Below are 15,961 nucleotides of genomic sequence, written 5' to 3'. Positions count from 1 at the left end.
ATAAAACTTCATTCACCACTGGGTTTTTTATTTTTTTTGCTATAAAAATGAAAAAGGCCAAAAATTTTTTTTAAAAAAACATGTTTTTCTTATATAATTTTGCTAATAAATAATTTCTTCATAAATCTTGGCCAAAATTTATTCAGTTATCTTTTTAGTAAACAAAAAAAATATAACCCAAATTAGTTTATAACCAAAAATTATAATTTTTCAAAAAACTTTACATTTTTAGTTAATTTTTTTATATTATTAATTTATTTTTTTTTAACATACTGTCACCCTAGCAGTACAGTGTCACCATAGTGACACTCTACTACTTGTGGAGGGTGATGAAGTTTGTTTTTTTTGTTTTTTTAACACTGATTGCTTTTACACCCATAAAGGCTGTAAACGCAATCATTTCTCTTTCTCTCTTGCTGCATTCTTGCAGACATTGAGAAATACTGTGCGAGCTGTGATTGGTCAGTTTGTCACATGGTACAAGGCTGTTGTGAATAGTCTTGTACCATGTAATCTCTGTGATCATTTACAGATTTCACTAGTAGTAAGCAATGATGACAGAAGTGACATCTTGCTTACTACTATTCATGTTATCACTGATTGGCCAATCAGTGATCACATGACCGGGACCTCACACAGAGGTCCCGTACAGCGATTGGTGTTCCGCTGTGTCCTCCAAACACAGCAGGCACCAGATCGTGGTGCTGCGCACTCCCAGGGAGTGCGCACAGGCTGTGAATGCGGGCTCAGTTTATAAACGGCAACCTGCTCCTGCACTGCTCCCGTCTGGCAGTTTATGTACATGGGCCGGATGGGGAAGTGGTTAAAATAAACTGAAGTAAAATTTACTTTAAAGACATGTGCATGCATAGTTAGGGTGGACACCTTGAACGCATAAAGGGCTCCAGCAGCTCCATTTTGAGTTGATGCCTGCACAGTGCAACTGATGAGTTGGCCCCTTCTTTGTACAAATTATAAGCTACATTGCCCAGGTCGCCGGGGATAGTGCCAGGGATTCATGCTTTCTTTGGACAAACACCTCAAAATTAGGATAGTCCTTGGGAATCGGGGACGTATGGTAACCAAATTCTGTAGGGATGTAAAAATCTGATGATGGCTTGTGATTAATATTTTGTTAATTATGTTGACTTTTGTATTTATTACCTTGACTTAAAGGTATTTTATTATTAAAAAGTAATAAAATTTGAAAATACTTTTTTTTTGTATTGCTCAATAAAAAGCTCTGTAATCCATATAGCCGTTTCGCTGACAGCCACAGGATGTAACCACAATATTATTATTATTATACAGTATTTATAAAGCGCCGATAGTTCACTCAGCGCTGTACATTACAAAGGGGGACAGAACATGTGACAGAACAATACCAATACAATGCAAAACATGAGGGGATCGAGGGCCCTGCTCTTTCGAGCTTACAATCTAGAATATACAATGCATGTTCTAAACACATACATAGGAATGGGCATGACAAGTCATGCAGTTTAGAAGATTTTTTTTTTCTTCTAATCTTCTGTTAATGATGCAAGTACTGTTCAAACCCTTATTTATCTTTGAAAGTCATAATTAATTGAAATTAACACCCCAGTGTGCAACTTCAAAGACACAGGAAATTGAAGCCATAAAAAAAAGACTTGAGAAGACAGATAATTTTAAGTGGTGAGATAAGTTGGCAGGCAGGGACAATAAGGAACATCCTAAATAAATGGGTCATCTACATTTTACCTGAGGAAACATCCATTGAAAGCCTGCCTAGAAGAAGCAATGTGTGCTAAGATAGGTGTGTTCTACCACAGAACCAACCTTAGATTTCAAAAGTTGCATCACAAGGTGCAGTGACTCACTCTCAAATTGACACGGCTTGTCATCCCTCATCTGATGTATCATCACCTGCAGACAGTTAATAATCTGCATTCCTTACCAGGCAAACCTTACATACGCCAAGCAACAAAAGGAAATGCGTGTTGTCCTGTTAATGATTCGCTAAATTGTCATGTATAACGTGCATAACAGAATATTACCTGTATTGCACTATTCCTTCCAGCTTGCGCTTTTTAACTAAAATTAAACACATTTTTTTCTATTTTTTGTTTTTTTTTTTGCAATTAACTGAACAAAATGGATATAATTATAGACTTCTCAGAATGTGTTGAGAAGCAATGAAATCAAGGGCACAGATAGTAGTGTTGACCTGATCATTTACAGGTTAGTAGTGTCATATTAAAGGCTATACAACAATTTTATCAATTAGTTAATATAGTAATTGTAGTACAAAACAAAAGAAAACCCTGGGGCTTCCTAAACCCCCTCTGGAAAATTTGTAAACTTCTCAAAGTTCCAATGGACACCAAGGTGTCCTTTTATCATGCAGCAGTAAGTGACCGCTGCTCAGTCCTCCGGCATTCTCAGAGGAGACGGTTCTCCTCTGAATGCCTTTTTATGAAGCGGTGTAGATCACTTCTCTGAAGGAAGGGAGAAGCAATCTACAAAAGCTTTGAACGCTGGAAAACGGCTGCTTTTACTACAATCTCACGAAATTACAGTAAGAGATCAGTCAAACACCGTTTACCAAGCAGTGGTAAATTACCGCTGCTTCATTTATGGTTCCTCCGCTTCTCCAGCTCTGGGCTGGAGAATCTGAAGGGAGAACACAGATTGCCAGTGAAGGGCTGACATCACTCCTTCATAAACTGGCCATCTGTGTGCTGAGACGATTAGTGGAGAACATGTTCTCCGCTGATCATCTCTGTTTCCTAAACCACTAATGATCGTAGATCAGCAATGATCCTCAGGATCGCCGCTGATCTCTGTTTCATAAAAAGGACACCTAATTTTGAACTGAGGCTTCAAGTCCGGACACGTTCACCCCCTTTCAGTCCAGGCCAATTTTCAGCTTTTAGCGCTCTCACACTTTGAATGACAATTACTCATACCACACTGTATCCAAATTAAATTTTTATCATGTTTTCACACAAATAGAGGTTTCTATTGGTGGTATTTAATTAATTTTACTAAATACATGAAAAACATTTTTGATAAACAAAACCTGTTTTCCTTAGTTTTTGTTATTCAATTTTGCAAATAAATATACTTTCTTCATAAATTTAGGACAAAATGTATTGTGCTACCTTTTTTTGATAGAAATAACCCAAATCAGTGTATATTATTTAGTCTGTGAGAAAGTTAGAGAGTCCACAAACCATGGTATGTACACCATATATACATATGATGATCAAGATCCACTGGTGTGGCGGTGATCAGGACCCGCTGGTGTGGCAGTGATCAGGACACACAGTATGGCAATCAGGGCACACAGTATGGCAATCAGGGACACTGAGGTGGAGGGCAGTGTGCTTACAAGCTCTGGCGATGCTAACAGCTCCTTCTCCTCTCACAGACAGAACTCACATCTTAATGTTTAGACAGTGTGATTATTGGACACAGTTGGTCACATGGTATAGGATTGATTACATTGGTCCTTTATCATGTCATATTAACCGCTGTGTCCACGGGACACAGCGATCACTGGGCTTGGGGTGTGTGCTTTACGAGCCACGCACGAGCCTTTGATGCGGGTGGCCGTTTAGAAAGAGCCACCCGCATTGGCATGTTTCCCATCCAGCTGTTTATGTACATGGGCTGGATGGGAAGAGGTTAAGTTTATATCTATAGTGGATATAAAAAGTCTACACAACCCTGTTAAAATATCAGGTTTATGTAATGTAAAAAAATGAGACAAAGAAATATTTTCAGAACTGTAAACATTAAACATAAACTAAAATAATGTGGTTGCATAAGTGTGCACACCCTTTTATAACTGAAGATGTAGCTGTGTTCAGAATTAAGCAATCACATTCAAAATCATGTTAAATCAGTCAGTACACATCTGCCATCATTTACAGTGTCTCTGATTAACCCCAAATAAAGTTCAGCTGTTCTAGTAAGTCTTTCCTGACATTTTCTTAGTCACATCCCACAGCAAAAGTCATGGTCTGCAGAGAGCTTCCAAAGCATCAGAGGGATCTCATTGTTAAAAGGTATCAGTCAGGAGAAGGTTACAAAAGAATATCAAAGCCATTAGATATACCATGGAACACAGTGAAGACAGTCATCATCAAGTGTAGAAAATATGGCTCAACAGTGACATTACCAAGAACTGGACATCCCTCCAAAATTGATGAAACGATGAGAAGAAAACTGGTCTGGGAGGCTGCCAAGAGGCCTACAGCAACATTAAAGAAGCTGCAGGAATATCTAGCAAGTACTGGCTGTGTGATACATGTGACAACAATCTCCCGTATTCTTCACATGTCTGAGCTGTGGGGTAGAATGGCAGGATGGATGTTTTTCTTCATAAGAAAAGGCTTCTATGCCCGGATAAATTTTGCAGAACCACTCCCAAAAGCATGTGGGAAAATGTGTTATGGTCTGATGAAACCAAGGTTGAACTTTTTGGCCACAAATCCAAAAGATATGATTGTCACTGCACATCACCAAAAGAACAGCATACCCACAGTGAAGCATGGTGGTGGCAGCATCATGCTTTGGGGCTGTTTTTCTTCAGCTGGAATGCGGTCTTAGTCAAGGTAGAGGGAATTATGAACCTTTCCAAATGCCAGTCAATATTGGTACAAAACCTTCAGGCTTCTGCTAGAAAGCTGAACATGAAGAGGAACTTCATCTTTCAGCATGACAACGACCAAAAGCATACATCCAAATCAACAAAGGAATGGCTTCACCAGAAAAAGATTAAAGTTTTGGAATGGCCCAGCCAGAGCCCAGACCTGAATCTAATCGAAAATCTGTGGGGTGTTCTGAAGAGGGCTGTGCACAGGAGATGCCCTCGCAATCTAACAGATTTGGAGTGTTTTTGCAAGGAAGAATGGGAAAATATTACCAAGTCAAGATGTGCCATGCTGATAGACTCCAAATAGATACCCAAAAAGACTGAGTGCTGTGATAGACTCAAAAGGTGCTTCAACAAAAGTATTAGTTTAAAGGTGTGCACACTTATGCAGCCATATTATTCGAGTTTTTTATTTTTACTTCCCTCCACCTAAAAGATTTCAGTTTGTTGTTCAACTGAGTTGTACAGTTTATAGGTTACATTAAAGGTGGAAAAAGTTCTGAAATGATTTATCTTTGTCACATTTTTTTTACATTACAGAAATTTGTCATTTTAACAGGGGTGTGTAGACTTTTTATATCCACTGTATATGCATCAGAGACATTCCATACTAAGGCTAGGCTCACATCTGTGCAGTTTCCCTTTGGCCACATTTGCGTGGGCACAGCAACCCTTTTGTTTGAATGGACTGCTGTATCTGCACCTTTTCTAAAACCACAATCGCACGGAAACCGCATAGTGCTGTGCATTTCTGAACACGGGGAACCATTAAGGGTAGGGCTGCCATTAAGAATAAATAGTACCCCAGAGCATCTGTTAAACAGCCGTTTCTGCTGTGGGTGCAGAAACGTGTGCAATTTAAACCCAGTCCTGCACCTGCATTGGTGTGAACCTAGCCTAATTCTATACTGAATTCTGAATGTAAAGCACACAAAGCAGGGGTCAGAACTGCAGCACACCTCAGATGACACATGAGTATAGCTATGTACTGACTGCTAATTTCAGCTGTACGGCTGAGGTGTAGTGCTTGTGAGTTTTGCCTGTCTTATCAGGTATCAGGTAAATAGGGGCAATTTTACATGTAATGCATGCAGATCCTGAGAAAATTAAATGGGCATCTACCCGTGTCTGCAAACGGATATGTGAAGTGTAACACATTGCTGAAGCTTCTGGAGTAGTGATTTCTAACTGTTAATTTGGCATGCAATACACATCCTGTCTTGTGAGAAGTAGAGTATATTGTGAGGTGGTGCTAAAAAAGGAAAGGTACCTGCAAAGGTGAACAAGTTTTGCCCACAGTTAGATACTTTAGGCCTGTAACTAGGGGCGGACTGACAACTCATGGAGCCCCCGGGCAATAGGGGATCATGGGGCCCCTGCGTCCTTGCCCAAACTCAAAAAAGCCTATGAAAAAAGGTACCAGGGGCATCTAATGGGGCCCCCTACTGACCCCGGGCCCTCGGGCAGTGCCAGAGTTTCCAAATGGTCAGTCAGCCCCTGCCTGTAACTTTAGGAGGTAGAGGCAAAAAGACTGCTTTTTCCTGTAAGGGTATCAGTTGCACATTGTTTTCTCTTTTCATCTTCTCTATGCTTATTTATACATTGTCACAATATTCTAACCCTTTATACAGGGGTAAGTAGAAGAGGTGGCCGCCTTTAGGAGGGGGATACAAAATGGACAGGACCTAAAACCTATGCTGTATGAAGTAGTTCACAGCCTATTAGGGGGGTGGGTGCACACTCTGGCCTTTTTACCTTGGGTACAAAAAAGCATTGCCTGTATACAACCAGTAAAACAAACCAATAAAAGTTCTGTTTACTATAAATATTTTTATGAGAGAAGCTATGTACTTCAGTACTTTATCATGATCGGTTTGCTTTAAATATGAATGGCAACCTACTACTTATGACCAGGCCATGGAGACCCTTCCGCAAGCCTGACGCTTATGTCCAGGCCATGAAGACCCTTACACAAACCTGCCACTTATGACCAGGCCATGAAGACCCTTCCACAAACCTACTATTTATGACCAGGCCATGAAGACCCTTCCGCAAAACTACTATTTATGACCAAGCCATGAACACCTTTCCACAAACCTTCCACTTACGACCAGGCCATGACGACCTTTCCACAAACCTGCCACTTATGACTAGGCCATGAAGACAATTCCGCAAACCTACTATTTATGACCAGGCCATGAAGACCCTTCTGCAAGCCTGACGCTTATGTCCAGGCCATGAAAACCTTTCCACAAACCTGCCACTTCTAACCAGGCCATGAAGACCTTTCCACAGACCTGCCACTTCTAACAAGGCCATGAAGACCCTTCCGCAAACCTACTACTTATGACCAGGCCATGAAGACCCTTCCACAAGCCTGTGCGAATCATGCCGGATCTAGGGGAGTGCTGGGGAGGGCTGCGCCCCCCCTCCCAGATTTTAGTTGTGCCCCCCCAAAGCCATCAGCTCCCCCCTCGCTGCCTGAGCCCAGGTCCCATAAACGTATGCGGGGAGGCACCAGCAGGAAGGATGTATTGGTTGCCACTGTCTTGTCTGGTACTAAAATACATGCCATCCCGACCCACCTGCATAGTAAGCTAGACAACTGGGTTGGAACTCAGAAGATCGGAAGGTAGGTGTTAAAAGGGAGGGACTTCAGCTACAAATTGGCTGAGGAGGCACCTGGGGGTGACCTGCACTGCCTCCCCAGCCAATGAACATACAGGGTGCGGTGTCCATCACTGCTACAAGTTGTCCCGTGGGCTTCCTGTGTTGTTGGATGGAGCAGTTCTACAAAGAAGCTCCTACAATAATAAGGTGAGGCAGAAGTAGCAAAAATTGTGTTTTGCCCCAGTGGGAATTGGAAGTAGCTAAATGTGCCTATACAATGCATAGCCTGTGCCCCTCTCTCCCGTAATAATATCAGTTACTGTAATGGCACCAATATTGCTGTCAAACAGGGCGAGAGTAACCTTAAACATGTTCAGTACAGGTGTAAGCTTACTGTCACCATGTTAAAAGACAGCAATATGGGTGGCCTTACAGTGACTGTTATTAGTCCAGTTTCACAATAGCCAATGCTCTGAAAAGCAATCTGCAGTGGATTGCTTTTTAGAATGTGGCTAAGCAGCCAAGGTCAGGCATTCAAGAGGTGATCCTGCCACATCCTGAATCCCTGTGTTTTCTTTTGTTTTTGTTTTTTTTTGGGGGGGGGGGGACAACAGTTTATAGTGGGGATTAATGCACCACAATGCAAGCCAAAAGTTTTTCCTCACGGTTGCAGTGCAGCCCTATTGACTTGAATGGCCTGTCAGCTCAACATGCCACAACAGACAGAACTCCCACGCATGCAAGTAATGTCATCCCCACAAAGCCAATGAAAGTGGCTCACGTTTGATACCTGGAAGGTCCAGGCCATCACATCACTGGAACTGAGGTGAGTATAGTTCCACTTTACGTTTACAGATCACAACTGCAGTGTTTTGAACAGGGTGCGGGAAACACACACGGAACAAATGTTTCCCGCACCGCATTATGTGAACTGGTCCTTAAAGAGCAAAATGCAAGTGCTGACCCTTTAAAGATAAGTAGATGACTGTGCATTTTGTGCTTTGCACACTCCTGACCCCTGCGCTCTGTACAGTACATATTCCTGACCTCTGCATTCTGTGCGTACAATTCAGCTTTTGGAAAGAGACAAGGACAATACACTTTTTGTCAAGATCAAGAGGTATTATCTGATACTTGCTGAAAATGCATACACCGACACTTGTTAAATGTTAAATACTTTTGATCCTTGCACTCTGTATTTAGGCTGAAGTTTTAAGCCCCCCACACAATTTTACTGAAATTGTGCAGAAAATTATATGTGATGGAAACATTCAAATATTTAAAAATGATTCTTCTTCCTGAGGTTTATGTGTATCTGTGAGGCTGTCACTTGGTAAGTAGGAGTATTTTGTGGATACAGGGACTATGGTATGCAGTATGTATATACAGTTAGGTCCATATATATTTGGACACAATTTTAGATTTTTTTCAGGTATTTACCAAAACATATTCAAGCTATAGTTATATAATGGATTTTGACTGAAAGTGCACACTCACAGGTTTAATTTGAGGGTATGTACATCCAAATTGGAGGAAGGGTTTAGGAATTACAGCTCTTAAGAGTAGCTATCCCCCCTTTTTCAAGGGACCAAAAGTAATTGGACAATTGAATCAAAAGCCGTTTCATGGCCAGGTGTGGGCTACTCCTTTCGTTATTTCTTCATCAATTAAGCAGGTAAAAGGTCTGGAGTTGATTCTAAGTGTGGTATTTGCATTTGAAATCTATTGCTGTGAACCTACATCATGCGTTCAAAGGAGCTGTCCATGCAAGTGAAACAGGCCATTGTAAGGCTTCAAAAGCTAAGCAAATCCTTCAGAGTGATAGCAGCAACATTAGGAGGGGCCAAATCAACAGTTTGGTATATTCTGAGGAAAGAAAATCATACTGGTGAGCTCAGCAACATAAAAAGGCATGGACGTCCACGGAAGACAACAGTGGTTGATGATCGCAGGATCCTCTCTATGGTAAAGAAAAACCCATTCACAACATCCAGACAAGTGAAGGACATTCTCCAGGAGATTGGCGTATCATTGTCAAAGTCTACAATCAAGAGAAGACTTCACGAGAGCAAATACAGAGGGTTCACCACAAGGTGCAAACCATTCTTAAGCCTGAAGAATAGAAAAGCCAGATTAGACTTTGCCAAAAAAATCTAAAGAAGCCAGACCAGTTCTGCAAAAGCATTCTTTGGACTGATGAAACTAAGATTAATCTGTACCAGAATGACGGGAAGAAAAAAGTGTGGAGAAGGCTTGGAACAGCTCATGATCCAAAGAACACAACGTCATCTGTAAAACATGGTGGAGTCAGTGTGATATCATGAGCATGCATGGCTTCCAGTGGCATTGGGTCATTGGTGTTTATTGATGATGTGACAGAAGACAGAAGCAGTCGGATGAATTCTGCAGTGTTTAGAGATATACTGTCAGCCCAGATTCAGCCAAATGCAGCAAAGTTGATTGAACGGCGCTTCACAGCACAGATGGACAATGATCCAAAACACACTGCAAAAGCAACCCGGGAGCTTTTGAAGGAAAAGAAAAGGAATACTTTGCAATGGCCGAGTCAATCACCTGATCTCAACTCAACTTAGCATGCATTTCACTTGCTGAAGGCAAAACTAAAGGCAGAAAGACCCACAAAGAACAACTGAAGACAGCTGCAGTTAGAGCCTGGCAAAGCATCAGAAAGGAGGAAACCCAGTCTTTGATCATGTCCATGGGTTCCAGACTTCAGGCAGTCATTGCCAGTAAAGGATTCTCAAAATATTAAAAATGAACATTTTATTTATGAATATATTCAGTTGGCCAGTTACTTTGGTCCCTTGAAAAAGGGGGATGGCTACTCTAAGAGCTGTAATTCCTAAACCCTTCCTCCAATTTGGATGTACATACCCTCAAATTAAACCTGAGAGTGTGCACTTTCAGCCCATATCAATTATATAACTATAACTTGAATATGTTTTGGTAGATACCTGAAAAATTGTACAGATTTTGTTTAATCATCCCCTTTAAGCCCCTCCCACTGTTAGGTAAAATTTGTCCACTGCATCACTTACTACTGACCTCAGCCTCACCCACAGTACTACTAATCTTTACACACTGCCTCACTTACTGGCCCTCATCTTCCTCCCTGCTGACAACTGTACACTGCTCTACAAACTAATGGCCTCTATACACTGCCCTATAGATTGCTGACCCCTTGTACACTGCCCTGCTGACTTCCCATCCTCTGCCCCTCTGACATTTTTTGCTGCACCCCCACATCAGACTGGCTAGATCCGGCCCTGGTATGAATCCACACTTATGAGACAAGTGCCTGTCTATTACCACCCTGATTTATTAAAAGAGTAGAAACTATTCACTCAGCAAAGTAAGTCTTAACTTTCCAAGGTGAACTATTACTTAGTTAATAAGGTGAAGCTGTGTAACTTAAACCATCCACTTGTATGCAAGAAAAGTGAACTCTTTACTCCTTTAGTAAACCAACCCCACTATGTACTTCAGTATGCAAGTGACAATGTCTCTTGCACAACAGCCTGGAAAGAACGTCAGGATTGGCAAGACGCACAATAGAAATTCATGCGTTGTGTTTACCTGTCAAATATCCTAACATAGCATTAGGCTGAGTAATCTCAGACTAGGATTGTGCAGCCTCTGAATCCCTTTGCACACACCAATAATCAGTACCCATTAATCACTCAAACCCCTGCAATCCTTTCAGCTCTTCAGATAAAATTCCCAGCATTTTTGAGTGTTCTCAGCCTAAGCCGTAGGGTTTGCTCTGCTCAGGTTTGGACAAGATGTTTCTATGATGAAAGCAGGTGGTGGAAAGCCAGTGTAGCATAATCAGACTTCCAAACCTCAAATGCTTCAACTTGTTTTTACACACAGTTGCGAAAAAACAAAAAAAACAACAAAAAAGAACAGTCTGTACATTGCTATGATGTTAGAATGAATAAACATAAAACATTTATAATCCTTAGCAACCTGGTTCACTAGCTGCAGGAGATGTATAGGGGGGAAGTTAATCTTGAGGTCAAGGGGCCCAAACAGAACTACTCCTCTAACTACTTAAAAAACAATTGATTTTCCCATCTCTTATCTGCTGTTTTAACCTCTAGTAGGGTTTTAGGTTTCTCAACAAGTAGGCAATCATATAAATCACTTGATTAACGGTCATGTCCAGGCAGATATTACCACTTGCCCTCCAGAAGATTTCCCCCCCTTCCCGACCAGACCATTTTTTGTGTTACAGAGCTGCATTACGTTAAGTGACAATTGCGCAGTCATGCAAAGCTGCACCCAAATAAAATTTATGTCCTTTTTTCCCCACAAATAGAGCTTTCTTTTGGTGGTATTTGATCACTTTCTATTTTTTGCGCTATAAACAAAAAAAGACCGACAATTTTGAGGGAAAAAAAAACACTATATTTTTGACCTTTTGCTATTAAACATGTCAAGTAAAAAAAAATTTTAAAATCTAATTTCGACATAAATGTAAGGCCAAAATGTATTCTGCTACAATATCCCAATACGTGTAAATTAATTGGTTTACATAAAAGTTATAGTGTTTATAAATGGCGGTATATATACTGGAAATTTTTTTTTTTTTACTAGTAATGGTGGCAATCAGTGACTTATAGTGGGACTGCGGAGGGCAATCTGAGACTGGGGGGAACTGACTTGGTGTCACTGACATCCCCAGTGATACCAATACAGTGATCAGTGCTAATAAAAAGAACTGACACTGTACTAATGGCATTGGGCAGGAAGGGGTTAACATCTGGGGTAATAAAAGGGTTAACTGTGCGCTGTGTGTGTTTTACCATGAGGCTGTGTGTGCGCGCTTTCCACTGTAAGCACACTGCTTTGTATGGCTCTGCTATACCGAGCCATGCAAAGCAGTGTGCAGGAGCTGACAGGGGAGAGATCTGTATTATTATTATACAGGATTTATATAGCGCCAACAGTTTGCTCAGCGCTTTACAATATAAAGGGAGACAATACAGCAACAATACAGTTCAATACAAGAGGGTTAGGAGGGCCCTGCTCGTTTACATACAGTTCTCTCCCCCGTCAGTAATACTCGGCGATCACCGGGTGCCAGCGAGTAATCACCGGCCGGAACCCAGTGATTGACAGTCAAGGCCGCGAATGGCGGCGCGGATAGGGTGCACGCCCCCTACCCAGAAATGCAAAATCACATATATTTACACATGATTTTGCGCACCCCTGCCGCCCTGTAGCAGTATTTCTGCTATAGGGCGTCGGGAAAGCGGTTAAAAAACATAACTTAATGCATCCTTAGTTTACATGTAAACACTGTAGCCGATTTTGACAGTGTGAGCCTTTTGCAGTCCTTGTACAGAGGAGCACAGACTAGATAAAGGAAATGTAACTGAAAGAGCCAATCAGTTGTGTTGCAGTACATGGAGCATGCTCACGGAAGGAAAGAGCAGAGTGACAGACAGATGGACTTATGTGTGGGCAGCACAGTGGCTAAATGGTTAGCACTTCCGCCTGGCAGTACTAGGGTCGTTGGTTCAAATCCGAGCAACAGCACCACCTGCCTGGAGTTTGCATGTTCTCCCTGTGCCTGTGTGGGTTTCCTCCGGGTACTCCGGTTTCCTCCCAGACTCCAAAGACATGCTGGTAGGTTAATTGGATTCTGTCTAAATAGGCCCTAGTATGTGTATGTATGAATGTAAGTTAGGGACCTTAGATTGTACTTCGCTTGAGAGTTAGGGGCCGATGTGAATGTACAATATATATATATGTAAAGCGCTGCGTAAGTTGACAGCGCTATATAAGTACCTGAAAAAAACTACCTGAACTTCAACTACCAACTCTATGCCGACAACACACAAATCTATCTCTCTACCCCCCGCCTCACCCCTGCAATCTCCGCCCGAATCACAAACTTACTAAATGACATATAAGACTGGATGTCGTTCCACTTCCTTAAACTGAACCTCTCCAAAACCGAGCTCCTAGTCTTCCCCCCAGCCCGGACCCCACCCCCCGCTGACTTCTCCATCACGTCCAACAATGCCACTATCAGGCCCGCCCCGCAGGCCAGAGTACTTGGTGTCATTCTGGACTCCAATCCTTCCAGCCCCAAGTCCAATCACTAACAAACTCATGCAGACTCCACCTCCACAACATCACCAAAATCCGCACGTTCCTAACCCCAGAAACCACTAAACAGCTCATCCACTCCCTCATCATATCACGACTCGATTACTGCAACTCCCTCCTCACTGGCCTGCCTCACCGCAGACTATCCCCGCTTCAGTCGATCCTGAATACGGCAGCCAGACTCATTGACCTCACCAACCGCTCTGTTTTCGCCACCCCCCTCTGCCAATCCCTCCACTGGCTTCCGATTGCGCAACGGATCAAATTCAAAATCCTAACACTGACGTACAAAGCTGTCCATCATACTGCCCCAAACTACATCACTGACCTAATATCCAAGTACCACCCAACACGCACACTCCGCTCCTCTCAAGACCTCCTTCTCTCTAGTTCCCTGGTCTCCTCCTCCCATGCCCACTTCCAGGACTTCTCCAGGGCGTCACCCATCCTCTGGAACGCCCTACCCCAATCCATCAGACTATCACCTACTCTCCTCTCATTTAGGTGCACCCTGAAAACCCACCTCTTCAGGGAAGCCTACCCCACCCCGACCTCCTCCAATCTTCCTACCACTCCATTCCCCACAGCTATCTCCTCCTGTACCACTATCCCCCCCCTCCTAGATTGTATGCTCGAAGGAGCAGGGCCCTCGAACCCCTCGTGTATCACATTGTATTGTTATTGTACTGTCGCATGTTCTGTCTCCCTTTGTAATGTACAGCGCTGAGCGAAGTGTTGGCGCTTTATAAATACTGTATAATAATGATAAATAAAATAAATAAATAAAAATCAGTCTGAAGCTTCTCCTTTATATGTTCGGTCACAGGCTAGGGAAAGGACAAGACCTGTAAGGTGTTACTTAAAGCTGAACTCCAGGAAAGCTAAAAATTCTTTGTTGCTGTGGGGCTGTGCCCACATTGAACGGGTTACCTGCTCATTTATGTCTAGGGGCCTTTGCAAAGAGCTTTAATTTATCTGATCCTGCAGGCTTCCCTACACTTCAGTGGTCTAAGGTCCTCTGACATCGTCAAGACGTTTGCAGGGACCATAGCCCTGCACTGGACATAAGAATGCCGAGGAATAAAGCAATCGGGCATCATATGAAACTTTCCATGAACTCAAGTTAAGCTCTATTAATTATGTTTGGATCCACTCTTTTTGCTTGACTCTTTAGCATGAAGTACACATATATAGTGTAAAATTTTGATGGCACTGAGACACAGTCACTCTGCCCATTGGTTTTCATTTTTCATTTTTTTCATAGCTACAAGTAGCAGGATTGTTCATGTCTAGTGTGCTACAATATGTTGAAACCATCTGAATATAGGGCAACATCTGGAGGATAGATAGAAACAGCTATTTGAAACTACCCTTTAATTAATGATTGCTTTGACATTTGATCCTAAGGTCACCAAGAGTCACCCTGTAACAACAATTCACTCGGTTTAAAACTGTGAACTGCCCATGGGACAATCTGAAACCAATCTGTTTCCTGGTACGGGCTGTAGGTAACTTATAGAATGTTCTTGCCTTTATGTCCTTCATTACTTCCAGCTGCCCAGATGACAAATGTTAATATATATCAGATAAGGTTCTGTCTATGATTTTCTTACAATTTATTTATTTCAGGTACTTATATAGCGCTATAAATTTACGCAGCACTTTACATATATATTATACATTCACATCAGTCCCTAACTCTCAAGGGGTGTACAATCTAAGGTCCCTAACTTACATTCATACATACACATACTAGGGACAATTTAGACAGGATCCAATTAACCTACCAGGATGACAATTAAAGCAGAACTTTACCCAAACCAACCTAATCAAAAATAATGTTCTTTAGGAAGGAACATACATTCCAGATTAATAATTATGCTACCAAAACTAGTGTGTGTTGTAAATTGCCTCCAGTATTGTTCTGGTTTCCTCCTCCTGGAGGCTGCCATTTTGCTATAGCCCAGAACCTCTGAGCAGTAGCAAATCTTGCATATGCAGAAGGGTGAGACAGTGTATTACTGGATTTTAAATAGTATAGGCACTTATTTTTAATTACCAAATTTTTCGCTCCATAAGACGCACTTTTTTCCCCCCAAAAAAGGGGGGAAAATGTCAGTGCGTCTTATGGAGCGAATATGGAGCTGCCAGTCCGGTATTTCCACCGCCGCCATGTCAGAATACCGGGCCGACCGCTCAGCTCTGCAGCGGGACCTTATGGAGATGACTGCTGACCTTTGGGAAGGTGGGGAGTGGGTACCTGAATTGGACAGGTACCCGTTCTTACTTCCGCGGAGTTGTTCATTGACCTTACCTGTTCCTCTATCCAGCGCCGCGCTGTCTTCCCGGCTTCTGTAGTGTGGGCGCTGGGCTTGAGAGCCGGGTGCCAAGTGCGCATGCGCAAGAAGCGGTGCTTTTTGTGAATGGTAAGGCGGTACCTGGGAAACATGACAGATCCCAGAAGCCGCCGGACAAATCACAAAGCGCAAGTGCTTCTCGCTCATGCGCACTGGGCACCCGGCTGTCATGCCGAGCACCGACACTACAGAAGCCGGGAAGACAGCG

At 42.4% G+C, this 15,961-nt stretch overlaps 1 protein-coding gene across 1 annotated transcript in view; it reads right to left on the bottom strand.

Annotated features, from left to right (window-relative positions):
* The window catches only part of MMP28 (matrix metallopeptidase 28), a 99,720-nt gene that overhangs the window by 20,130 nt on the left and 63,629 nt on the right, over positions 1-15,961 (bottom strand). The gene's annotated exons all lie outside the window — the stretch shown is intronic.

The sequence above is a fragment of the Staurois parvus genome, unplaced genomic scaffold, assembly GCF_062004578.1.
Source record: "Staurois parvus isolate SC_StPar_1 unplaced genomic scaffold, SC_StPar_1.0 ptg000172l, whole genome shotgun sequence".
NCBI classification, from domain to species: Eukaryota; Metazoa; Chordata; class Amphibia; order Anura; family Ranidae; genus Staurois; species Staurois parvus.
Note: the sequence above shows the minus strand (reverse complement) of the source record. Positions and strands in the feature narration are given on the sequence as shown.